The sequence below is a fragment of the Lontra canadensis genome, unplaced genomic scaffold (genome assembly GCF_010015895.1).
Source record: "Lontra canadensis isolate GAN:19392208 unplaced genomic scaffold, GSC_riverotter_1.0 scaffold28, whole genome shotgun sequence".
In the NCBI taxonomy this organism is placed as follows: Eukaryota; Metazoa; Chordata; class Mammalia; order Carnivora; family Mustelidae; genus Lontra; species Lontra canadensis.
Genome location: NW_022631022.1, coordinates 1,458,394 through 1,486,278, shown reverse-complemented (window position 1 = coordinate 1,486,278; position 27,885 = coordinate 1,458,394). Strand labels below are relative to the sequence as shown.

At 43.9% G+C, this 27,885-nt stretch overlaps 1 long non-coding RNA gene across 2 annotated transcripts; it reads right to left on the bottom strand.

The window, feature by feature from the left end:
* Positions 1-391: 391 nt before the first annotated feature.
* On the bottom strand, positions 392-27,341 carry LOC116871830. Of its 2 annotated transcripts, XR_004383528.1 has the most exons (5): positions 27,116-27,341; positions 3,045-3,112; positions 2,577-2,902; positions 1,333-1,367; positions 392-482 (listed from the first exon to the last, which is right to left on the bottom strand). It is a non-coding gene; the product is annotated as an uncharacterized LOC116871830 (long non-coding RNA). The 2 variants fall into 2 exon arrangements; XR_004383529.1 differs by lacking the exon at positions 2,577-2,902.
* Between the last annotated feature and the right edge of the window lie 544 nt (positions 27,342-27,885).

Genomic DNA, 27,885 nt, shown 5'->3' with positions numbered 1-27,885 from the left:
CTCCCTCTGCCCCTCCTGTTGTGCTCTCTCTTCCTCTTTCTAAAATAAGTAAATCTTTAAAAAAAACCCAAAACCCTCCATGTATAACCATTTCCTTACTCGTCTTTGGTCTTCTTAATTTTCCAAGAATCAGACTTTTTAAAAAGTGAGAATAGCTCCTCTTTTTAAAGCTACCGTAGGGACTGTTTCTTCGATAGGATAACATTTTTGTCGTGGTAGCTCCTTTCCTTTGTTCCCCCTCCCCTCCTTAGCTGCAATGAGGACTGTTTTCCCTCAGAGGGCTTTGCTGCCTTGGGTCTGATGTGGAAAGCCTCGGTTGCAGCTGTCTCTGGGAGGGGACAGCTTGTAACTCACTCACTCCAGTTCCCCGAGCTTAGTGTGAATCCTTGCCCTTTTCTTCCCATGTTCTGTTTCTTTTTCATGTCTTAGAGATAAGCAGGAGGGAGTTTTGTTCCTCTTTTGCTGATGGGGAAAACCTAGGCCTGGAGAGGAAAGGGACACAGCTAGTGAGTGACACTGGAATTTGCTTCCAAATCGCTCAGGCTCCAAGGGCTAACTCTGCACCCAGATGGAATAAAGGAGTCCCACTGGATGGTTTTTGGAGGCGTGCGCTCTCTCGCCTTAACTCCTGCCTTTGAAGCATCCTTATTCTGAGCAGTTGCTCTCTGAAGGGTTCACTGTGATTTAGTTCAAGACCCTCTTCTCTGGCATTCCCAGGGCAGCCTGAGAGCACAGGGTGTTTAGGTTGAGAGTGTGCAAGGGACCCTCCGAAGGAGGGACAAAAAGACTCTCCAAGTGCGAAGGCTGCCAACTTCCGGGTTCTATCAGTTTTTCTATGTGAGGTTGCAGCTGGGAGAAGTGACACACCCTGTCAGCAGCTGTGTGCAGGGAGGTGTACCTTCTCTGAGCCAAGAAGGGCCATATTGACGAGGCCCAGCAGTGAGCCTCAGTTTCCTCCCCTCTAAGATGGAAGTAAGGATCTCCCTACTAGCTTTATTAGGTGGTGAGGCCCCATGGGAAAATCCCACTGTATTTCCTTCTCTCTCTCTTTCTTTCAGATTTCATTTATTTATTTGACACAGAGAGAGAGACACAGCGAGAGAGGGAACACAAGGAAGGGCAGTCGGAGAGGGAGAAGCAGGCTTCCTGCCAAGCAGGGAGCCTGATGCATGACCCTGGAATCATGACCCAGCCAAAGGCAGACATTTAACATCTGAGCCACCCAGGTGCCCCAGGAAATCGCACTGTAAAGTGCTAGATGGCAAAAGGTAGGACTACTGCTTTCTCACGTGACACCCATCCCAGCCTCAGGTAGCTAAATGCTTTGCTTACCTGGTGAGCGAGGCATTTGTGCGTTGGGAACAGACCTACAAAATATGAGCACCAAGATGAACCATCACATTGTATTAATATTTTCACACCACTTAACTCTCATTAAAATGTACTTTGCTGAATTTAATATGTGATTTCAAATGACACAACATATTAAGTGCTTAATATACTAGAAATTATGAAACTATTATAGTCGGTGCCATATGAAATAATTAGACTGAATTAAACTTTAGCAGCCAAGTGAAGGAAAGACTTCAACTTAGAATGTCTTAAAGGAGCTTAAGCTACCCCTGGAATCCCCCAAATAAATGTCCAGAAATTAGGATCTTTAAATAAAAACTGGAACTGAATCTGGACTTACACCCAGCTCTTCTCGGCTTCACTGCTGTGGGTGCTGTTGCCTCGGGGAAGTGGGGGGACCCCCAGCAGCCACCCCAGGCCAGGGTCTCAGGGTCAGGGCATCGGTAGCCTCTTCCCCCAGGGGCCTGGCTCGGGGTCGTGGTGACTCAAGTGGTTGGAGTAAGGAGTAAGGCCTTCTGCTGACGGGACAGATTAGTCTTCTTTGCCCCAAATAAGTCAGCTGTCAAAAAATTAAAACACACCCACCTTCTTTACCATTGACTGAGCACTTGTTTCTGGCAGGCATTTTATACGTATTTTTCTCATTTTGTCCTTACAGTACATGGATGTGCTAGGCCGCCATTCTCAGATGAGGAAACGGGCTCAGATCAAGTGAATTATCCAAGCCTTACAATCAGAATCCATAGTATTCTCCCTTACACCACATACGGCTGGTTCATTAGCATGCATGTATGTGTGTGTGTGTGTGCATATGCATGTGTATACCACTTCCCATTTTTTAAAAAGATTTTATTTATTTATTTGAGATAGAGCACGATTGAGAGAGCAGGAGCCGGGGAACAGAGGGAGAGGGAGAAGCAGGCTCTCTGCTGAGCAGGGAACCCACCACAGGGCTCGATTCCAGGATCCCAGGATCATGACCCCAGCAGAAAGCGGACGCTTAACCAACTGAACCACCCAGGTGCCCCAAGACAACTTCTTTTATTTTGTTAAAAATTTTTTTAAGACAACTTCTTTTAAAGACTAAGAGGGAATGCTAATTTCTTGGCTATTTGAGATGCCATGTCTCAATTACTCATACCAGTGTGAAAAACTAACCCAGTGGGCTGTTTGAAAAATATAAATTTGAGTGTAGAGACTCAAACATATTAACATTTACTTACCAGCAAAAATAATTTTAAGGAGGAAAATTTAGCTCAAGCAAACATGTTTATGATTAACCAAAAACATGTACTTTTCGTTAAGTATACGCCTTAGGTTGTGTCATATAATAGAAAACAAAATCACTGTTGCTTTAAGGTGACAGGTTAATTTCTCTGCTGCATGAGACAAGTTGCCTTTCAAGGTCTGGTTGGATGGCTCGAGAGCTGGCTCTTTTACCCAACTCTTGGTCCAAAATGGCTGCGGGAGCTCCAAGTTCCAGGCATCAGGAAAGAGGAAGGCAGGAAAAGCAAAGAATGCATATTACTGCCCTGAATAAAGTCTGTAACTGAGAAAGAAGAAGAGAATGGTAATGAATGCGTAGTGAGTGGTCCTTGGCCTACCTCCTGGCACTCAGGGAACGATCGGTAAATGTCACTCTACTTCCTTTCAGCAGAGCATCAAGAAGAGGGAAGGGAAGACATACTTACTACAAGCATGCAGGATTCCAGGGACCATGCTGGACACCTGCACATCATCTCCATCAATGATCATAATCCTGTGTGGGCGACAGAGATAGATCAGGTAGGAGGAGAGGCTGCAGTTGGGGCAGGGGGTGAAGCTCTGTCCACAGGCGCAGATGGGAAGTTGGAGGGGAGAGAGTTGGAATGTTTGCATGAGGAGCCCAGAGACTTCTGAGAAGGAAGGGATGATGCTCCTAGCCTTGATCTCCTAGAGTCAAGTTATTATAACCATGCAGGGTGACTCGGATGGTACAAACCAAAGTCCAGTGGCAGTTAAGTGGTAACTGTGCCCTTACAATAAAATTGCTGTGAGCGTGGTAGAAGGTGAAGAGATTAAAAGATCAAAAAGATACGTTAAAACCAGTAAAACTTGGGCGGGCACTTCACAAAACGGGAGCTCCAGGAGCCCATGCAAAAGCATCCTCTACCCCCTTAATCATCAGGGAAATGCAAACTAGACTACCGCCCAGGTAACACGGACAAGTCTGAGGATGCCAGGTGTGGCTGAGGAAGTTGAGCCATGAAGATGGGAGAGTCTGTGGCTGGAGTGAGGAGAAATTGGTGCAACCACTTTGGAAAACTGTTTGCAGAGCCTCTGAATCTGAAGATCAACTTTCCCCTGTGACTCAGTTGTTCCATTGCTATTTGTAAACCCTGCAGAAACTCACTGTACCCTTTATCTGTAACGGCCCCAGCCAAGTGCCGACCCATAGGAGCCTGGATTAATAGCTCGTGCTGTCCTCATGCTTTGCAGGACTGAAAATCATATGCTTATGAAGATGAGTGAACGACGTCACATTCGGGTCCTGGGCTGAAATGTATCCCTCCCCCATTCATATGTTCCCATGCTTCAGGGAGTGGCCATATCTGGAGGTGCTGTCTTCACCTAGGTAAAGTCACCCAGGTGGGCCCTAAGCCAATATGAAGATGTCCTTATACAAAAATGAAATTCAAAAAAACAAAAAAAAAAAAACAAAAAAAAACGAAATTCGGACGGTGACACGTGCAGTGGAGTGGGGTACGGTGTGAAGACCCAGGACGAAGGCAGACACCTACGAGCCGAGGAAAGAGCCCTGGAACAGATCCTTGTCTCACGACCTTCAGAAGGAGGCGGCCTTCCTGATGCTTAACCTTGGACTTCTACCCTCCAGATCTGTGGCACACTGTTACCGCAGCCCTTGCAGACCAGCACCCCTAGCGACAGGGGTGAACTTTGTGAACTTGGTGCTGAGGGAGAGGAGTAAGGCATAAAAGACATGTATAGAATCACACCATTATATAAAGTTCAGAGTTGTAACGGCAAAACTATATTGTTTAGGGACATGTATGTAGATGGTGAAATGGTAAGAAAAGCAAGGAAGGGATTGCCATAAAGGACAGGGAAGTGGGAAGGGAGACATGAAGGCTTCTGGGATAACAGCAACATCCCATTATCTTGGCTTTCTTGCTGGCCACTCAGACATTTGGCCTCTAATTATTCATTCACCTGATCCTTTACGTTTACATACCGTTCAGTGTTTATTGACAAAAAACTGTAAAAACAAGAAGGAGAAGGAGGTGGGGGAGAGAGAGAGAAGAAGGGAATGAGGGAGAAAGAGAAATGGAAGGGGGTGAGGAAAGGAGCCCTTGGGCTGACTCGGTGCCAAGTGGATTGGGCTAAGGGTCTGTGAGACCACAGCTGTATGTAAGTAGAGGGTACTCCGCTGCCTCGGAGTACATCCCCTGAGCCCAGACTCTCAGGAGGAACACCCTCCCCTAGAGAAGTCTTAGGACCTTTGTAATCTAGGGAAAGCCACTACCTTTCTCAGGGTTGTTTCTCCATCTTTAGACAGGGGGAGCCCCATTATATGTCCTAAGGCTATGTCCTAAGGCTCTTTCTCTCTATAGCTCAGGTCTCAATGTCACCTCTTCAGGAGGCCTTCCCTGACCACTTGCTGACCATAGTATCTCCTTTCATTCTGTTTCCCTTTATTTTTCTTTTTAGTACTTAATACTTCTCATAGGTATTTATCACTGAAATTATGTCAAATATTAGTTTATTTGTACACCAGGAATGGGATTTTCATTTTTAAAGATTTTATTTATTTATTTGAGAGAGAAAGTGCATGAGCATGAGAGAGAGAGAGGGAGGGAGAACACAAATGGGGAGGGTAGAGGAAGAGGGACAAGCAGACTCCCTGCTGGGCAGGGAGCCTGTTGTGGGACTTGATCCTAGGACACTGGGATCATCACCTGAGCCAAAGGCAGATGCTTAACCAACTGAGCTACCCAGGCGCCCCTGACTAGAGCTACATTTAATGTTCTTAAGAAAAAAGACTAGAAAAGATATACCAAAGTGTGTTAGATTATCTGATACATTTTTTATTATACTTTCCAAAAAATTGGAATGTGTACCTTTGTACAGAAGCCCAGTGAGGTTAAATTCTAAGCCTGTGTTTTACTGATGGAATGATGGTTGTTTTACTGATCTCGGTTGTTTTACGGATCTCCTCTGCACAACCACTGGGGGCAGCATTGAGTTCTGTGGCGGAAGGGGTGCGTGATGATAGTAATAGTAATAATAATAAAATAATGAGCTCGTACAGTGTCCCAAGAATTGTGGTAAGCAGTATCTAACTGGACACTCACAACAGCTCTTTGAAGTGGGTACCACTAGTATTCCCATTTTACAGATAAAGAAAAGGGCATCAGGAAACTAGATTAGGTGACTTGTCCAGCGAACATGTGGTGAAGTGCCAGTGGAAACTCAGGCTCACTCCCTGGCTACCCTGTGTCATGAGACAAACATTGGAAAGTCAGTCCTGGGATCCCCTTCTGAAAAAGCAACCTCGGTGACGAACCCAAGCCCTCAACTGGTTCATCCAGGAAGCAGTTACTGAACCTTCCATGTCCCAGACCCTTAAGGATAAGACAGGGGGAGTCTTTCCAGTAACTCTGGAGCTTGGAGGAGCTGGCAGGGATGAAAGCAAGAAAGGAGGGCTGCCGCGGGGGCGGGCAGGGACAGGAGGTGCTTCCAGTGGGAGGGGATGCCAACTTGAGTTTCCCAGGAGAGGAAGAGCTGGCCTGCTGAGGGGTTGTGGGGGAGGTGTGGACAGTCAGGGCGGAAGAACAGCCTGAGCACGGGTAAACAGGAGATAGCAGAGAAGTACAGTGAGGACGTTCATTCTCACATTGCTGTCCCCTCATCTCCAGTGCCCCACCTGTCCCCTTCTCCAGTTACCAGAAAGCCATTTTGTTCAGTGGAAAGGTGGGCACAGTTGTCGGGTGAGTACCCGAACATGCCGGTGAGAGCCCACTTCTCCAGGATATTTGGGCTTGGGTCAGGTTGTCCCTCCCCAAAATCTAATGGACCAGGATCCAGCCCGGGGCGCATCATGGCAGTGGTGTGCAGAGGGCTGTCTGGAGAGTGCGGGCACAGGCTGCGGGAAGTCAGCAATGGGCCCACACACCCTGAGGTCCAGTGGTGTGCCCAACATCGTGTTCCGTGACACATGCCAAGTCTTTTTAATTCATTTCTCATTTCCTTTAGCTCAGTGCAGTGCTCTTGACCCTTCCAAGGGCCACTGTCCTGCCCCAGACCCTGTGAGAAGCAGATCATGGAAACCCCCCACCTCCAGTTGAGGGGCCGGGGTGGGCCGCCTGCCAGAGGCTGGGCAGGGCACAGGCCAGCTGCCGTCAAATGACTCATGGTCTGGCTTGAAAACGGGCTGTCTTCTGAGCAGTGTCTTCACAGGCTCAGACAAAGCTGTAGTTGCTGGCGGGCTCTACGGCTGGAGGCAGAGCAGGCTCAGGGGCTGGGATGGCCCCAAGGGGCCGTGTGCTGGCTGAAATTGCAGGGGAGTAGAGATCATGTGTGGGAGAGGAAGCTGGGTGGGGAAAGGTAACTGAGTGGGTCCCCCCACATCAGAGACAGACACACAGACACACAGAGAAGCAGACATGGTAGCCAGATCTCAGAACTGCCAGGTTTCTGGCCCTTCCTGAGGCTTGACGAGGGTCTTCACTGTGCCTTCAGAACCCTTCCGCCTCTTTCCCGGGGGGTCACCGCGGTGATGCCTGCTTCTCTGATACAGCCTACAAAACCGAAAGCTGTGACTTCTACTTCTGGCTGGGCTCATCCCTTCCTCTGTGACTATCTGGTTTTCCTCTTAGAGGGAATATGAAACCAGGTTGGGGCAACCTTGCTGTCTTGGTATCTGCAAGTTGGGATTTTGCCTCAGCCTCTAAAATTCACACATAGGTGACCTGGACCCCACTTCCCTTGGCTCCCCAACAGCCATCCCGCAGCATGCTCCATCTGTAATAGCAGATGTATATATGTAGTATTTATATGTATATTTATTTATGTTTATATCTGAATCCTGTGCTTCCAGAAGGCAGTGATGGCTAAGAAATCCCCGTACCCCCTTTAAGTTCTGGGGAATCAGCTAACTGCACAGGATTCCCCTTGCTCTGTGCATTCCCAGAAAAACCCATCTCCATGTTTTCTTACTACTCCCATAAAAGACTTGTCAATGACTCCCTTGTTTACCTGCCTTTCTAAAACCCCAGGCCTCTCCCTTTTCTTTGGGATGGTCCTCACCAATGAACATCTGTCTATTGCAATAGCCTGAATAAAATCTTCATTGTCTGGTGCCTTTTGCTTTCGCGATCACCAGAGGTTGCTGGAAGCATCAGTTGGACGTGCTATCCAGAGTCCCAGGTTCCAGTCCTGGATCACTCAACCCCGAGTTCCCCTTTTGGCAGGTTTCGGGTCTCCTGTGGAAGCTCGCAAAGGGCTTCTTGCTTGCAGAATGCGTGAGTGGCAACTCAGCCCTCCAGCCTTGCGCGGGGAGGCGGGGCCGAGAGAGCAGTTGTAACTTTCGCACGCCGCCACCAGAGGGCGGCGGCTCCGCGGAGGAGGGCACTGGCTTCTGCACCGGCTAGCTCTTGCAGAGCCTCTAAAATGCGCTTTGAAGTGGAGGCCCCGCAGCGTTTTCAGCCCTCCAGCGCTTTCCCCAGCTTGTCCTACTGCTTTCTCTCTCCCCTCACCGTGCTCTTCAGGCGCCCCCTCCATGCTCCCACACCCACAGAGTCCTCCGCTGATGCCCATCACAAGACTCTTGAGTGAGCTGGAGAGTGCTCAAGAGCCAACCTGGAGTCTCTAGGCCTCCAGGGCTTGTCTGGTGACAAAGTCTCTTTCGTCCCCTCTGCAGCCCTCTGACCCCCCTTCTCCACTGGGGACACATTGAAAAATCCCTGCAGCTGGGAACTAGGGAGGAGCATCAGATGTGGGAAACCCTAAGCTGTGGGCACAGCACTTTACCATCAGCACTTTGGAGCATCATGATGGTCCCTTAAAGTGGGAAAGGCAGGAATGGTTACTCCCCTGGAAAGATGGAGAAACAGGTCCCCAGAGAGAAAAAGTGATTCTCCTCTGGTCGCACAGCTAGCCAATAGCAGGACTGGGACAGGAGCTCAGTTCTCCATGCCCCAAACCTGGAGCCCCTCAGGGCAGCGCAGAACAGTCAAGTGATAGTTGGCCCCTTGGCAAAATTAAAAGTGAGCCTCCTGCAGAAAGGGGCTCCCGGCACCTCTGGGGCAGAGACCCAAATGCAGCGGCTGGGACCAGTGGGTTTGTGCAGTGCTGCGTATGGACATGGTAGGAGGATCCCGTTTGCTTTTTCTCAGTGTATATATCTACATACACATTTTCACAGCAAATATAAATGCAAAAGCCGGACTGTCCACAGTGGCCATCTCTGGGGGTTGACATAGCAGGAGTGGGAGAAGGATTTTCATTTTCTCTGTATTCCAATTATTCACTGCTCTATGTATAAAGTATATGTAACACAGAAAGAAGAAAAGAATGATTCAGTATTTCTGTTTGACAAAAAGGAGCACCTCCTTGTTCAAGTATTGGGGAATATGGAAGGGAATGAAGAAAATAACATTCATCAGTAATATCCCCCCCTCCAACCCTCCCCCGCCCCCAGATATTGATGTTTTTCTTTCTGGTTGGTTACTGTCTCTACAGAACATGGCCAACAGTATTGACTGTTCAGGAACGTTGTGAAGATTGAGAGAATGTATACAATAGCTAACATTCCAGACGTGTTAGCTGTTTCTGTACATAAAAAATTCAGCCCCAGACCATATATATTGTTCAGACATTGCTGTTTTCACTTATTTTTCATGGACAGTTTCTCACATTAACGAGCCTTTAAAAATGATAGTTTTAGTGATTGCCCAAAATGGCATGATATTTAAGTACAATTTGTTGAACCCATCCCCTGTTGTTGAACCTTTAGATTGTTTCCAGTTTTTGCTGTTTAAAATAACAGTGAGATTAACATCTTTAAACATCTCTCCTTGTCAGCATTTCTGATTACTTCCTTAGATGGATTTCTAGAGGCAGGATTACTGGGACAAAGGGTGCAAATATTTTTCAGGCTTTTGATTCGGGTTACCGAATTGCTTCCCAGAAGGATCTTGCCAATTTACACTCCCACCTGCAGCGTGCGAGAATGCCCGTCCCCCAGCACACAAAGGAGGGATTTTTTTGGGGATGGGTGAGATTTGATTATGTTGTTGGACCAAGGAGAAGAAGCCCCGTAGAGAGAAAAAGTTTGAATTTCAGGAGAGAGAGGGATTGTCTAATGGAGTGAGGTCCCTGGGAGAAAGGGAGGGGGCTTAGGGGCACATTTGTAGGAATTGCCTTGGACTCTGAAGGGGGACACCTTGTGTTCTGAGACTGGGGGAAAGAGGTAGGACTGTAGCGGCAGATGAGATTCAAGGGAGTTAGGCCCTAGGGGTTTCCTCTTGTCAGTAAAATAGGAGGCTGAATTCAAAGGTACCAGGTGAGGCCTGAGGAGGGAGGGACTTGTGAAGACGCAACCCTTTTACCTACAGAGACTGACAGGATTGATGGTTGGGTTGAGGTGTGGGACCCGTACGTGGTGCCCGTATTCTTAAGGGCTGTGTATATTTTCTCTGCCGTGCACAGCCACCTGGGGAAAGTAAGACTTGTATTCATTAACTTATTTTATTTTTTTAAGATTTATGTATTTATCTGAGAGGGAGAATCTCGCAGAGTGCACACTGAGCACTGAGCCCGACGGGCTTGATCCCATGACCCCACGCTCACCACCTGAGTTGCAACCAAGAGCCAGACCTTAACTGACTGAGCCAACCAGGCCCCCCTGTATTCATTCGTTAATTTAAACCAACTCCTTCAAAATATGTGGTAAACACTAGAACAATTGGGCTGGTGGGGTCATGGTAATAAAAGTTTATGAATTTCTGGTGTTGTGCCAAACTCTCAAGGAACAGTTAATTCCTATCTTATGTAACTTTCTCCAGAAAACTAGAAAAGAGCAAATAGTGCCCAGATCATTTTATGAAACCAGTGTAATCTGGATTCTAAAATCAGCAAAGACAAAGCAATCAGTAAAAAGAATAAGCTCCTTTCTCCTATGATGTAAATATAAAAATCCCAAATAAAATATCATCTAACTAATCCAATTATGTATTTAAAACATACATTTTGATCAAGTAGGATTTATTCCAAGAATTCCGAGTTGGCTTCACATCAGTATTCACCCCATGAATAAAGGACAAATACCATACAATTACCTCAATACACTAATGACGAAAAAACATGTATAGAGTTTATCACTAATTTATGGATATAGGAGAGACATCCTTAACTTGGTGAAGGTTTTTTTTTTTTAATATATATAGTATTTTTTAAAATATTTATTTATTTGACACAGAGAGAGAGTACAGGCGGGGGAATGGCAGGCAGAGAGAGAGGGGGAAGCAGACTCCCTGCTGAGCAAGGAGCCTGATGTGGGGCTCGATCCCAGAGCCCCAGGCTCATGACCTGAGCCAAAGGCAGACACTTAACCAACTGAGCCTCCCAGGTGCCCCTGGTGAAACTTATATGGCAAAAGCTTAAGGCAAACATTTGCTTAATGAAGAGATGTTAAGTGCATTCTCTTTAAGATCTGGAATGAAATGCGGGATGCAATTATAGTGTTACTATTCAGTACATAATAATGGACATTCCTGGCAAAAGGATCAGGAAGAAGCAATAAGAGATATAAGGATGAGAAGAGAAGAGAAAAAAAGAAAGATTATATAAAGATAAAGATTATATAAAGATATTCACTTTCCTTGAAAAACAAAGAGAGTCACCAGACAGATTGCTCAAACTATTAAAAGAATTCAGTCAAATCACTAGATGTGATATTGACCCCCCCCAAAAAAGAAATGCTTGGGGCACCTGGGTGGCTCCATTGGTTAAGCCCCTGACTCTTTATTTCAACTTGGGTCGTGGTCTCAGGGTTGTGAAATTGAGCCCCATGTGGGACTCCGTGCTCTGTGGGGAATCTGTGGGAGATTCTTTCCCTTTCCCTCTGTGACTCCCCACACCTTTCTCTCTCTCTCTCAAATAAATAAATAAATCTTAAAAAAGAAAGTAAAGAAATCCATAACATTTCTCTTCACCAGCAGTAACCAACTTCTGGGAGAAAAGGATCAAAATAGCATGTACAATGTCTAGGAATGAACTTGACTAAGAATATACAAGGAACCCACAGATAGAACTTTAAACTTGAATCAAGGATGTAGACACCAATCTGAATAAATGGAGGGAAATATCACACTCTTGGATAGAAAGGCTTACTATTACACAGGCATCAGTTCTTCATGAGTTAATCTACATGTGCAGTGAAGCGCCAGTAAAAATTCCAGGTGTGTTTTCTGGGAACTTGGCAAACTCATTCTAAAATGTATACAAACAAATAGGACTCAGTCAACCTTGCAAAAGAAGAGCAAAGAGTAGCACACTACAAAGCCATGTATGAAGCTGAATAAAGCAAAAACAACAACATTGTTTTGGCACAAAAACAGACCAGTAGATCATGGAACAGAATGGAAAACTCAAAGTCAGACCAGAAGTATATGTGTGAGAGGCATCACAAACAATAAAGAAGGGACCAGCTGACGACATGGAGAAAATAAAACGGGACCCCTGCCTGTCATCACATAAAAATGTACACTCTGAATTACATAAATCCTCAATATAAAAATAAAACTCTAAATTAATAAAAGAAAATATGACAGAGTACCTTTGGGACCGGAGTTGGAAGAAAGACTATATAAAACTTCAAAAGCTCAAACCAGAAGCAAAAAAATGGTTCATTTGATGATGTCAAGATTAAGGATTTCTGTCTAAGAGAGGATATCCCAGACAATACTTGATAGAATGGGAGAATATATTTGTAAATCTAAAAATGGTAAGGCATTTAAAAATAAATAAAAATGGTAAGGAATTAATGCATAGAATATTAAAAAAATAGAATATACAAGTAACTCATGCAAACCAATAAGCAAAAGAGAGACTTCTAATTTCCAGTCCAGGAAGTAAGGAGCTTGGAAGTCTACATGCTCTCCTGATAAGTAAAAAATAGAACAAACTGAAAATAAACAACTGTTCTTAGATCTGCCAGAGAATTGAGGACACAGGGCAAACCACTGCTCCAAAAATTTGAGATACCGACAGATGGATGCTCACAACTTAGCAGAGCGGGAACCTCTCTGGGAACCAGTGCTAGGTAGCAAAACTGTACTTGTCAGATTCCTGGAGGCCCAGTGTGAACAAGTCTGAGGTTTAGGAACTCCAGGGTTGCCCAGTCTGAGAGGGGCACCAAACTGTTGTGAGCCTTCAGAAGTTCTACCAGGTCTCAAGGCAAATATCAAAGACAAATCTATTCACGCTTGTAGGAGGGGGAGGGGAAAAGTAGTCATTTTGAAATATGCCAGAGGACTTCATTCTTAACACCTGCTCTCAGGAGAAATTTTTACCTGAGTCTGGCTTGCCACAGTTGTATCAGACCCAACCAACCTGGAAGAAGGGAACTACCCATCTCCAGCCAGCTCTAGCCATCTTGTTCCATTTAAGGAGGGGAAAAACCTGGGAAGCACCCGTGAAGTTCAGTCCAAAAGTATAGGCTCACTAAAAGACAGAGACCTCATCATCAGCCTTGAGGCTCCTCCTCCCCTACGTACACCTTATACACATCACTAAAGGCCCACTTACTACAGTTCCTTTTATCCAGCACATCATGTCTGGCTTTCAGTAAAAAATTACAATGTGTACTCAAAGGCAAAAACACAGTTTGAAGACACAAAACAAGCACCAGAACCAGACTCCAATCTGGCAGAGATGTTTGAATGATCAGACTAGGTTTTGAAATAACTATAAAGGGCACAGATGAATGAAATAGACAACATGTAAGAACAGAAGGGTCATCTAAACAGAGAGATGGAAATTCTAAGAAAGAATCAAAAGGAAATGATAGAGATAAAAAAAAAAACCACTGTAGCAGAAATGAAGAATGCCTTTGATAAACTCATTAATAGACTGGAGGAAGGAATTGCTGAGCTGGAGGATATGTCAATAGGAACTTCCAGAACTGAAAAGCTAAGAGAAAAATGACTGCAAAAAATGGGATGGGATATCCAAGGACTTAGGAGAACTACAAAAGGTGTAACATACACACAATGGGAATACTAGACAATGAGAGAAAGAAACAAAAGAAATGTTTGAAGTAATAATGACTGAAAATTTCCCAGGATTAATGTCAGACACCAAAACACAGATCCAGGAAGCTCAGAGCACACCAAGCAGGATAAATCCACCTCCACACCCCAAAACCCTATAATAAGGATATAATACTCAAACTGCAAAAAAATCAATGACATAAGTCTTTTAAAAATCCAGGGGGAACATACCTTACCTAAAATGGAGCAAAGACAAGAATCACATTGGAGGGGGGGCACCTGGGTGATTAAATCAGTTAAGCATCTGACTCTTGGTTTCAGCTCAAGTCATGGTCTCATGGTCGTGAAATTGAGCCCCATATCTGACTCCATGCTTAGTGCAAAGTCTGCTTGTCCCTCTCCCTCCCGTTCTGCCCCTTCCCCTGCTCACACACTCTCTCTAAAATAAATAAATAAAAATAAAATTTAAAAAAAAAAAGAAAAAAAAGAATTACATTCAACTTCTTCTCAGAAACCATGCCAGTAAGAAGAGAGTGTGGTGAAATATTTCAAGTGTTGAGAGAAAAAACCCCTGCCAACTTAGAATTCTGTATCCTGGGAAATTATTCTTCAAAAGTGAGGGAGAAATACCTGCTCAGACCAAAAATGAGGCCACCAAATCTACCTTGCAAGACATTTTATTTTTTTTTTATTTTTTTTTTTTTAAGATTTTATTTATTTGTCAGAGAGAGAGAGGGAGAGAGAATGAGCACAGGCAGACAGAATGGCAGGCAGAGGCAGAGGCAGAGGGAGAAGCAGGCTCCCCGCCGAGCAAGGAGCCCGATGTGGGACTCGATCCCAGGACGCTGGGATCATGACCTGAGCCGAAGGCAGCTGCTTAACCAACTGAGCCACCCAGGCGTCCCCTTGCAAGACATTTTAAAAGAAATTCTTCAGAGAGAAGGAAAGTGATCTTGGTCAAAAAGTTGGATCCCCATAAAGGAAGAGTGTTAGAGAAGGAATAAGTGAAGGCAGAATAATTTTTTTAATTTTTTTATTTTTAATTGACCTAATATGTAATAGTTTGCTCAAAATAATAATAACAGCAATGTGTTCAATGATTATAGCTTATGTGTAAGTGAAATGAAGGACAACAATGATACAAGGCATGGGATGAAGGAATCAGGAATGCTTGGTTACTATAAAGTACTTGCAGTACTCATGAAGCTGTAGTGTTTTTTGAAAGTGAACTTGGATTAGTTGTAAATGTCTATTGTAAACTCTAGGGAAACCACTAAAAAAGGCAAAAAAAAAAAGCATAATTGATATGCTAAGAAATGAGAGAAAGTAGAATAATATAAACTGCTCTGTTAAAACCACAAAAGGCAGGGGCCCCTCCTGCCACTCAGGGCTCAGTGGGTCAAGCCTCTGCCTTCAGCTCAGGTCATGCTCTCAGGGTCATGGGATGGAACCCCGCATCGCATCGGGTTCTCTGCTCAGCGGGGAGCCTGTTTCCCCCTCTCTTTGCCTGCCTCTCTGCCTGCTTGTGATCTCTCTCTCTGTCAGATAAATAAATAAAATCTTTTTAAAAATTTTGAAAAAAACCACAGAAGACAGAAAAACAGTACATGACAAAAATAGGAACAAAGGACAGGGATAACATATAGAAACAGTAACACGTATGGTAGATATTAATCTGATTACAGTATATCATAATCGTTTTAAATGTCAATGGTCTAAATATACCAACTAGAAGACAGAGATTATCAGAGAGGATGAAAAACTGTGACCCAATTATGTTGTCTATGGAAAAACCCACTGTAAATAAAAAGACATATATAGATTAAAAGTAAGGGAATGGAGAAAGATACACCACGATAACACTAATCAAGAGAAAGCTGGAGTAACTATATTCATTTCAACCAGATTAGACTACAGAGCAAGAAAAGCTTTCAGGGATAAAGTTCTCCAGGAAGATGGATCAGTTCTCTAGGAAGATGGAGCAATCCTTAATACGTATGTGATTAACAATAGAGTGTCAATATATATGGCGCAAAACAGATGTAACTGTTAGAAGAAATAGATGAATCCACTCTCCTGGTTAGAGACTTCAACATCCCTCTATCAGAAATGGACAGATCTACCAGGCAGAAAATCAGTGAAAACACAGTAGAATGCACCATCATCAATCAAGCAAATAGAACTGGTATCTATAAACGACTTTCATCCAATGCCAGAATACACATTCTTCTCAAACTCACGTGGAACACTCACCAAGATAGACCACACTCTGGGCCATAAAACACACCTTGACAAACTTAAAAATATAGAAATCATACAATGTCAGCTCCCAGACCACCACAGAAGTCAACGAGAAATCAGTAACAAGGAGAGCTGGGAAGTCCCAAGGTACCTGGACATTAAACAACATAATTATAAATGACACCTGGGTCCAAGAAGAAGTCTCAAGAGAAATTTGAAAGTAACTCTATAAAAATGAATATACAACTAGTCAAAAAATTGTATGATGCAGCGAAACCAGTGCTCAGAGAGAAATTCATAGCACTGATGCATAGATTAGAAAAGATCTAAAATCAATGATCTAAGCTTCCATTTTAGGAAACTAGAGAAGAGAAGTGCAGATTGAAGCTGAAGTAAGCAAAAGGTAACAGGTCCTATAGAACAATGGGCAAAATTTGTCAATAGGCAATTTATAAAAGTGGTAACCCAAACAGGCACATGAAGAGAATTATCAGGGATTAGAATCATGGGGCGTCTGGGTGGCTCAGTCAGTTAAGCGACTGCCTTCAGCTCAGGTCATGATCTCTGGGTCCTGGGATCGAGGCTTGCATCAGGCTCCCTGTTCAGCAGGTAGTCTGCTTCACACACACACAGACACACACACACACACACACACACTCTCTCTCTCTCTCCCCCCCACCCTAATCACTCATTCTCAGCCTTTCTAATAAATAAATACAAATCTTAAAAAAAAAAATCTGCTTTTCAAAGGACACTGTCAAGAAATGAAAAGGTAAGCCACAGCCTGGAGAAACACATAGGATAAAGGATTTTGTGCCAGTCAACAGCTTATTGCTTGGCATTTCCAAATCCACCCTTCTTCGCCTGCACTGTGACCCTGGAGGTGGGCCGTGTAGATATCTCACCTGTGCCATTTGGAATGATGTTGTGCCAGTAGGTTGTGCTGGAGGGACACTTATGGAGGAAGGAATATTGTTTTCCAGTTTCCAGTGTCCTGAAAAGTGCAGCCTTTCTTGCACCCGGCTCCTGTAGAGGGCAGCTTCCCTAGCTCCCAGATTTGATAGCATAGGGCAACCAGCAGTGCCCAGCTGCTAGAAGCTTCTCTCAACACCTTCTCAAAGTGGTATGCCACTAGCAAGTGAACCTGACTGGGAACCACTTCCTCTAACACTCCTGTGGTGACTTTGCATCAGGTTCCAAGGTATGGCACCTCCCTGTGGACAATATCCCCAACCCCCAAAGGGTAGATTCCCTCTGCTGAGCCACCTCAGTGTTTCCTCCACCATCCAGTGAGCCGTGCTAGGCTTTTTCCAACAGGTCTGGAAGTTCTTCTCAGACAACAAGATCTCAGCCTTGCCAGTAGTGGCTGACCCTGTATTTTCTATTCCTGTATTCATCAGAGTTCTCTCTGACTCTTACAAACCAATTCTCCATTAGTTCAATCTCCTGTTAATAATTCTCTTGCTTAGGGGCACCTGGGTGGCTCAGTGGGTTAAGCCTCTGCCTTCGGCTCAGGTCATGATCTCAGGGTCCTGGGATCGAGCCCCGCATCGGGTTCTCTGCTCGGCAGTGAGCCTGCTTCCCCCTCTCTCTGCCTGCCTCTTTGTCTACTTGTGCTCTCTCTCTCTGTCAAATAAATAAATAAATAAAAATCTTTAAAAAAAAAAATAATAATTCTCTTGCTTGGACCCTGACTGATACTGACTTATACCCAGAATATCTAAGGAAACCTCACAACTCAATAATAAATGAAATAAATAACACACTTAAAAAATGAAAAGAAGATTTAAAAAGTTCACCGAATAAAATCTATGAATGACAAAAAAGTACATAAAAAAAGTTTTTCAATATGAGTAGTCATTAAGAATTGCAAATGAAAACCACAATGACATACTGTTACATCACCAAATGGCTCAGATAAAAAAAATCCAACCAGGAGAACCTGGGTGGCGCAGTGGGTTAAGCCTCTGCCTTTGGCTCAGGTCGTTATCTCAGGGTCCTGGGATCAAGCCCCACATCAGGCTCTCTGCCCAGCAGGGAGCCTGCTTCCTCCTCTCTCTCTCAGCCTGCCTCTCTGCCTACTTGTGATCTCTGTCTGTCAAATAAATAAAATCTTAAAAAAAAAATCCAACCATACCAGATACTGTTGACAATGCAAAGTGACTGGAACTCATATATTGTTGATGAGAAAGCAAAATGGTTCATCACTTTGAAATACCGTTTGACAATTTTTTATAAAGTTAGATATATCCTTATGAATATATCTCATTGTTTTAATCTGCAACTCCTTAATGACAAATGATATTGAGCATCCTTTTGTGTGCTTATTTGCCATCTGTTTATCTTCTTGATGAAGTGTCTGTTCAGATGTTTTGCCCATTTTAAAATTGGGTTGTTTGGTTTTCTACCATTCAGTTTTAAGAGTTCTTTGTGTATTTTGGATATAAGTCCTATATCAGATATGTGTTTTGTAAATATAATCTCTCAGTTTGTGACTTTTTCATTCTCTTAACAGTATCTTGTGTGAGCAAAAGTTTTTTTAATTGTAATAAAGCCCAACCAATCAATTTTTTTTAATAAATTGTGTTTTTAGGGGCACCTACATGGCTCAGTCAGTTAAATGAATGACTCTTGGTTTCAGCTCAGGTTGTGATCTTATGAGTTGTGGGATTGAGCCTGAGCCTAACTCTGTGCTCAGCGGGAAATCTGCTTGAAAAATCTCCCCCCTATCCCTTTCCCCACTTGTGAGCACACTTGGGTGTGCTCTCTGTTTAAAATAAGTAAATAGGTGCACCTGGGTGGCTCAGTGGGTTAAAGCCTCTGCCTTAGGCTCAGGTCATGATCCCACTGTCCTGGGATGGAGCTCCACATCGGGCTCTCTGCTTAGCAGGGAGCCTGCTTTCTCCTCTCTCTCTGCCTGCCTCTCTGCCTATTTGATCTCTGTCTATCAAATAAATAAATAAATAATCTTTTAAAAAAATAAAGTAAGTAAATAAATCTTTAAAAATCAGTCACTCATTCAATCAATCAATCATGTTTTTGGTGTTATATCTAAAAATTTTTTGCTAAGCCCAAAGTTATCTAGATTTTTTTCCTGTCTTCCTCTAGAATTTTATGACCAATCATAAGATATTAAAAAAAATTTTTTTTTAAAGACTTTATTTGACAGAGGAAGAGAAAGCATGAGTGGAGGGAGGTGCAGAGGGAGAGGGAGAAGCTGACTACCTGTTTAGCACAGAGCCTGACAGGGAGCTTGATTGCAGGACCCTGAGATCATGACCTAAGCCGAAGTCAGATGGCTAACCAACTGAGCCACCCAGGCACCCCTGAGTTAATTTTTGTGGAAGGTGGAAAGTCTGTGTCTAGATTCCTGTTTTATTCATTTATTTTTATTTGCATATGGACATCTAGTGGTTCCAGCACCATTTGTTGAAAAGACTATCCTTTTTCCATTGAATTGCCTTTTCTCCTTTGTCAAAGATCAGTTGACTATTACTGAATATAAATTTTACTTCAATAAAATTGACTCAAAATAAAATACATGTGTATAAAACCAAACTATGTGTTTGTCAGAAATATAAACAAAAGCATGTACTTCAGACACAGTAGAGCGATTGTCAAGGTATATAAGAGAGTGTGTGGAATGACTATAAAAGAGAGTGAGTGAATGAATGAATGAATGAATGGAAACAAGTGAGGGACCTTGCATGGACCATTGATGATGATTCTGGCAGACTGATGGTTGCTACTAAACCGTTCTCTTCTTCTTCCTGGACCCTGGGCCACTGAGCTAGAAACTACATTTCTCAGCCCCCTTGTAAGCCTCATCTCCACCTGCTTGTGACTATGTGGCTAAGTTCTCATCTCAATGGGATGTGAGTTGAAGTGGCTGTAATTTCCAGTTTTATAGTCTTAAAGATACTTGCTCTGTGCTTTATCCTCCTTGCCTTGCTGCTCATCAGAAATGATCACAACTGGAGCAGTCTTAAAAACCGTATATTGAAGATAGCAGAGCTGCCTTGCCCATCTGGGTCCCTGTGTGACTTTGAGGAACAGAGTATAGCATAGAGGAAGTAAGACCATCCTTCCTAAAAGGTGAGACTCCACATCAGTATTTGTGGGAACTATCAAAGCAGGGACAAAATGGGGCTGAACAACATCAAGAACTGTTCTGCCCTTAAGAACAACCCTTCCCACCCCATCCTCCCATGACCTTCATTTTTTTTTTTTAAGATTTATTTATTTTAGAGAGAGTGTGAGCAGGGGAAGGGGTAGACGGAGAGGGAGAGAATCCTCAAACTCTCCACTGAGAAGGGAGACTGACGTGGGGCTCAATCCCAGGACCCTGAGATCATGACCCGAACCAAAACCTAGAGCTGGATGCTTAGCCAACTGAGCCACCCAGGCACCCCATGATCTTCATTCTTATTGACTATGACAATAGCTCTTGGCCTGGTGTCCTGGGGGCCCACCAGTGTATTCTGAAATAGTCTGCATTGGCAATAGTGGCGCTCTCTGGCCCCAACGGTATGTATCCAAGTTTTGGTTGTGGTGCAAAGGATAAAAGCGAGCAGCCCTCCTCCTCACCCCCTCCACCAGCATGCGCACATAGCATACACACTGGGTTTCCGGGCACATAAGTAGAGGAGTGCAGTCTGGAAGGGGTGAGAGGATTAGCGGGAACGTTTTGCTAATCTAGGCAGTTCTATACTGAATCATTATATTCCTGCATCCTACTAGAAGCTGTTTATCACCACCCCCAATCCTGAAAAGTAAGTAACAGGGGTGCGTTTCTAACTTTCATAAAGTTAAGTTTAACTGTTTGCATTGTGTGTCCTTTTGACTCTTTTGTGTCATTTTGGTTTGGGTTATCTCTTATAAGAGGCCTGTGATTGATTTTTTTTAGCCCCAACTGTGAGTCTTTGTCTTCTAATAGAGGATTTAACTCATTTACATGTATTGTTTAGATTATGTATTTTGGTTTTGGTAGTCTTGCTTATGAGTCATACTTGTTTATCATTCTAATTACTTTTTTCCTGTCTCTTATAATGCAGACTATGTTTTGCTTGCTTTTGTCTTGCTGTGATTTGGAAGATAGACATCCTATTTTTAAATCTTACTATAGAGGGGCGCCTGGGTGGCTCAGTGGGTTAAAGCCTCTGCCTTTGGCTCAGGTCATGATCCCAGAATCCTGGGATCCAGCCCCGCATTGGGTTGTCTCTCTGCACCTGCTTCCTCCTCTCTCTCTGCCTACTTGTGATCTGTCAAATAAATAAATAAAATCTTTAAAAATAAATAAATTCAACTATAGAGTTTTAACTTTTTGAAGATTTTTTTTCTTTAAAAAGACCCACACATTTTTATTATCAAATCTATTTATAGCCTAACAAAATATCAGTGTTCTAAAAAATCTGTTTCTTTGTATCTGTCCTTTAGCAAGTCACCTCCAAATGAGATGACACAGAATTCCCCCCCCCCTTTTTTTAACTTAGGCATAGCATGTTAAGAGTCGGATTTGGCATAAAATAAATGTAAGGATATCACACATAAATTTATCACACATACTGATACTCAGAAGTCCAGTTTTGATCTTCTTCAGTGACCCTTTTGAATTACAGCTGATTTTACTATTTTATTAGAATTTATTGAAAATGTGGGATTATTCTTTTGTTCCTCAAACTTTTTGACCCCTGTGACATACATAGTAAATGATACTGACATACAAGGCACAGTCTCTTGGACATAATCTGTTTTTGACGAATATTAAACATTTTGTAGAGAAGTAGAATAAACCCCTCATACTTTCTTTGGCATGATATTTTGATAGCATTTTATAAACATATGAATGGTAAAATCAGTCCTTTAAAGGACATTTAAACACCTTGTCATTCTATAAGGGAAAATACCTAAATATAAACAACTTAATTTTTAAAATATGAAGCTGCGTTTAAATTAAAAATATATCCTCGAATAAATTTTATTTTTTCCATGTCTTCAAGCATAGGTAATATTAGAAAAGGAACAAGTATGTGCTGTTGCAGAATAAACATAAGTTAATCCTCTTCTAATGTTTAAAATTGTCACAGAGTTCAATCATATGTATCTATGTGACTATGAATACGACATGTTGCCTTTGCACCATGAGTTTGGTTTCAATTCAGCCATCATCACATGCCATGCTCCAAATAGAAATGATAGTAGGGTCACGGTCTTCCCTTGCCTGCTAGAGGAGGACGTAGTCTTCCAATCTGATTCATCCCCCCTGCCTCCTAACCTATTAAGAATTTATCTACAGATAAAATTAAGAAGAAAATGAAAGTAAGCCTAAGAATCATGACTCCCAGGCACCAGGATCATTCATAATCCCCACCGTTCTTTGATGCCATTGGCCGCAGTAATCTCCACTAGCTCAGGGTAAGATAAGATATATTGTGGGTCATGAGCAATGTCAGTAGTTCTCTACATCAGCCCTGTTTCTGTTTCTCCAGAAAGAGCATTATAATTCAAAGGACTGAGAGTACTTGATTGTATTTGAACACACTCTGGGTTTTCACAATTAATTTCAAATTAGAATATATTTCCACCAAAGGAATACAGTGAATGATAAGACAAAGAACAGTATACTCTCCACCTAGTTTAAGAAATACATTAGGAAAAAAAAAAAAGAAATACAACATTAGAGATACAATTAAACTCGAAGACAATTAGGTCTCTCTGATTTAAAAATAAGCCAAAATAAGCCCCCCCCCAAAGCCCCACCTTTATTGCCTTATGGCATACCTATGGTAATTTATTTTTAACAAATAATTTTCCAAATTCAGTTCTTGAGCCGTCCCTTCTGATTAATGTCCTGGGACAACTGTGCCACTGATGACAATGTAGCTAGGTGGTATAATCATATGACTGCTGGAAATGGTATTTCTTGAGCCATCAAATTCATGAATCAACAGTGTCTTTTGACTTTTCTCATTGTAAGTTGTTATTTCAATGCTATTTGGTTGAGTATATTAATGCCAACAATTCAACATTCAAAATTAGAAGCCTATAAATGAAAAGTAAGTTTTTTGTGCCCTGCCTCCAACTCCTGACTTCCTCTCCAGGAGGAAGCAGCTATGACTATGGTTTCTTGGGTATCCTTCCGGAGATATTCGAAGTGATCAGTGTATACATATGTATCGGTCAGATTGCATCCAATAGAAAGTCCTCTATCCTGGCTTAGCCAGGTAGGAGTTTCCATTTCTCCTCAGCGAGAAGTCTGGAGGTGGGCAGGCGTGGTAGGGTGGTCGAGAGAGAGAGAGAGAGAGAGAGAGAGAGAGAGTCAGCGTTGTCATGGTAGCGTCTCTGTCTGGCCACGCCCCTCTTTCCTCTCCTCTACGTTTTATGTATGCACTTCGCTTTCTCGTTGTCTCATGAGTTGGCTGCTGCACTCTCATATCAGCACTTCAGAAACGAAGAAGTAGGAGGAATGAGGGAAAAGTATGCCTATATTAAAGCAAAGCGTTCTCAGTGGTCTCCCAGCTGTCTTCCATTTATATCTCATTGGCCACATGGCATCACATGGCCACGTGGAGAGAGTCTGGGAAGCGGAATATCTAATCTGGGCCCACTGTCGCTCTCAACAAAATGTCTCTTGGTAAAGAAGGACAGCAATAATTGCATACTATATCTGCCAATCCTACTTGGCTTTTTTCACTTAACTATGTGACTCCACATGCTTTTTCTTCTCAGAATAGACTTGCAATGTCAGATTCATTTTGTGTCTTTTTATTCACTTAACAAATAGGAATGTATTGCTCACTTAGGTGGCAGAAGGAGACCAATTGCTTTCTGATATCTGTTTTTTAAGTGGACAGAAGGTGGGGCGCTCGAGTGTCTCCGTTGGTTAAGCTTCCAACTGGATCTTAGTTCAGGTCTTGATCTCAGGGTCGTGAGTTCAAGCCCTGTGTTGGACTCCATGCTGGGTGTGGGGCCTACTTAAAAATAAATAAATGAATAAATAAAAATAAGTAAATAGACCCAAGGCCACCCCGAATAAGACAAAATTTTTCGGCATCCTTTGGCAAGGTGTGGCCCTATGACTAAATTTTGGCCTATGTGAAGTGAGCCAGGGTGACAGGTACAACTGTCGGGTCCTGCCTTTGAAGAGAATATGGTGCCTGAGCCGTACTCTTCATGTAAGTGGAATGCTGCATGTAACAGCCACATCCTAACCACTGCCTCCATGAATGTGCCACACACGGTGACAGGGGTGCAGGAAGCAAAAAAGGAGAGAATTATCTTCATGCCTTCAAGGAGCTCCAAGTCTCCTCATGGGGAAGACCAGTGGGTAGACAAATGGCTCTGGAGTTGTCTTGTGAGTGCTTATGGTGGGCTGAGGACCTCTGGAACCCAGCACATGCCATCGCCTCCCATCCCCTCCCGGGTGCTTCCAAGCAGCTCTCCAGCCGTTCACACTTGTCCATAAATGGATTTGTCTGTCATCCACCACTTATTCTTCCACTAGCCGTCCCTCTCTCCCGCACGGCTCATGAGCACCCTGGAGACACTGTGTGCAGAGAGTTACACAGAACCCGTTCTGACGTCTTTTCCTCAGAATCAAGCCAATCAAAATGCACTTTTTACCACAATTTTAACAGAAGCCAAGATCATCACACACATGCCATATAATGAAATTTCGGATTCAAATCACAGAATACATGCTTCTTTGTGCATATTTTTAGACTTTCCTCGATAAGAAAAACGATACATTCACTAGTTTTTCTCAAGCAGTCCTTCCCACTTCTCCTGAGTCGGATGTGACGTCAGTCCACAGCACAGCCAAGCTGGGGGAAATGCAGGCAGAGAGGGACGGTGTTTGCAGTAGTCATTCGTGATACAATAAAAGTAAGGGTCATGCACAGTTGTATATTCCCCTAATTCTCGAGGACTACGGGAGGTCAGGTGATGACCAAGGAAGCCCAGCAGATTTCATTCCCCTCCCAGGAACGACACTCAAACTCTTCCTCTCTTTCTCAGACCACTTAAACAAATTTTTTTTTTTGAGAGAGAGAGAAAGAGAGGCTGCAAGAGAGAGCTGGGGGAGGGAGACAGAGAATCTTAAACAGGCTCCATGTTGAACGAGGAGCCTCACGCAGGGCTGGATCTCTTGACACAGAGACATGTGTCCAGTCATGACACAGAGATCATGACTGGAGCTGAGTTCAAGAGTCCGACACAACCGACTGAGCCACCCAGGCGCCCCTTAAACAAATTTTTTGAAAATTCCTCCTAATAAAGAGAAAAACCAAGGATGCAGATCACAGCAAGAACACAGTCAAGGAATGGAATTTGCGGTTTCATTTAATGAGAAAACATAGTTGTTGTTAATAAATAAAAGAGCTCAAAACATAATAAAATAGCTCACCTATTGACCCTCATTAACAAATACTAAATCTTGCTTATCAAAAAATGCTGTGAATGATTTGGTTTAAAACATTAAATAGGAAACTTCAAACAAATTGCTCTTATGCAGTTTGGTCACAAAACAGACCAGTCCTCCTGTGGCTTCTGGGTGGCACTTGTTCCAGCCACTGGGCAGCTGGGCTCCTGAACTGGCAAACCCAGGAGAGACCAACAGCTCTCTAGCTGGTGTTAGGGGAGCTTCTGAGACTCATTACACTCTGCACAGCGCGGTGGCTTACCAGGCAAAGTTGCCTCTCCCAACATTTGTAGAAGAAAGCACTGTCCTTCCAAGCTAACCTCTATGTTCAGAGTCTGGAGGAGTCGGTCTCCCTATACAATACTTGGAAAGTAGCAAAGAGCTAAGCTCTTGTGGAGCTCTGGTTTCAGGATGAATGAGTTCCATCTCCTTAAACCACAGTGACCTTCCAGGGCCTCAATTCTTTCATCCCTAAAATGAGATTAATAATAATGACACTTACCTCATTGGGTGTTGTGAGAATTACAGCCCTCGGTTGGTGATAATTATCATCACTTAGAAGTAATTATTATTAGTAATGTTTCCTCCAGATTGTGCCATGGATTGCAGTATGTCCAAACAAACAGATTTTAAGGGCCTCCTGAGACTAGCAGTAGGGAGGCAACGTCTGTGGAGGTTAAAAGTGAAGGCTTTCTGCCGGACTGCCTGCATTTGCATCCAGGATGGCCACTGAGAAGCTGTGTGCCCTTGGGCAAGTTACTTAACCTCCCTGAGCTGCTCTCTCTCTCTCTCTCTCTCTCTTTTTTTTTTTTTTAAGATTTGAGAGAGAGCATGAGCAGGGGGGAGAGGCCGAGGGAAAAGCAGACTCCCCACTGAGCAGGGACTGGGAGGCAAGGCTGGATCCCTGAGCTGAAGACAGATGCTTGATGAACTGAGCCACCCAGGCAACCCCTCTTTCCTCATTTTTAAAGTGGAAATAATAAGGGACACCTAGGTGGCTCAGGTGGTTAAGTGTCTGCCTTGGGCTAAGGTCATGATCCAGGGTCCTGGGATACATCAGCCCTCTTGCCCTGCTTCCCTGCTTGTGTGGTGTTGTGACCGCTCTCTCTGACAAATAAATAACTAAAATCTTAAAAAGAAGAAGAAGAAGAAGAAGGAGAAGAAAGAAGAAAGAAGAAAGAAGAAAGAAGAAGAGAAACTAATAATGGTGCACATTTTACTATCTGGAAGGAGGCTGGGCAAGAGCATCTGAGCTGTCCAAAGGGCTTGTACATGTTCCCATGTACCTCCTACTCTACTAATAAGATAATTAGATTATTCTATTAACAGTACCTATCTCAAAGGGTAGTTACGAGGCATGAACACTTGCAGAGCACTTTACAATAGTGCCAGGCAATAACTATGCCATTATTATTATTATTATTATTACTAATCATCTCCATTTTGTAGATGAGGAAAGTGAGGCCCAGAGAGATTGAGACACGACCCCAGAAGCATGAGGCTCGGGTGGCAGGGCTGGCGCCGGAATCCAGAGGTTCCGTTGGTGCCCCGCAGCTGCCCAGCCTGGGAACTCAACAGCTCCTCTCCCTCCACTCGCCACCCCACCCCCGGGGAAGGCACCCTGGGAACGGAAAGCTGGCTGTCCTCCAAGTCCCAGGGGCCCTGGAGTCCTGCCCCCGCTGCACCCTCCCCCAGCCCCAGAACAAAGTACACTGCACCGCGGGAACATTCCAGCCCACTGAAAGCCGGGCGGCCAGCCGGCCGGCCGCGCCCCCCGAGCTGTGCAGCGCGTCTTGGGCCCCGGGCCGAGCCCTACGGAGCCCCTCCCTACCGTCCGGGCCTCTGCCCCCGGAGCGCGTGCAGACGCGATTGCACCGGAGGAATTCGCTCTTCCTTTTCCTAACCTCCCCGACCCGACTCGGAAAAGGCCGAGGGACGCGGTGGGCGGAGCAGATGCAAAGGATGGCGTGGGCCGTAGTCGGCGGCGAGCGAAGCTGCATTCTCCGCGGTGGCGCCGGGGCTTGGCAGCGCCGGCTCCGGGCGCGCTGGGCTCTGGCCCGGAGGCCCCCACAGCCTCATTTTCCTCCTTTATAAGAAATTAATGCATGCTTTTGTTAAGAAAATAGGACAAGTAGAACAAGGAAAAAGATTTTCACGCATCCTACTACTCTGAGACAACTGCTATTAATTTTGATTCTGTCCTTGCAGACGTCCCTATGCACAAAACACGCAGATATATATTAACATGAAAGGGATCGTGCAATTGTACTGTTGTTTTTAAATTAATAGACTTTAGTTTTTAGAGCAGTTTTAGGTTTACAGAAAATTGAGATAGTGCAGAGTTCCCATGTACCTCCCGTCCCCATGTACCTCCTGTCCCCACCGTCACAGTTTTCCCTATTATTAACGACTAGCGTTAGGGTGGCGCATTCGTCACAACTGATGGACCAATACTGATACACTATTATTAATAAAGCCCATAGCTTGATTAAGCTTTCCTCTTTGTGCTGTAAAGTTCAAAGCTTTGATAAATACATAATGTCATGGGGCACCAGGGTGGCTCAGTGGCTTAAACCCTTGGCTCTTGATTTCAGCTCAGGT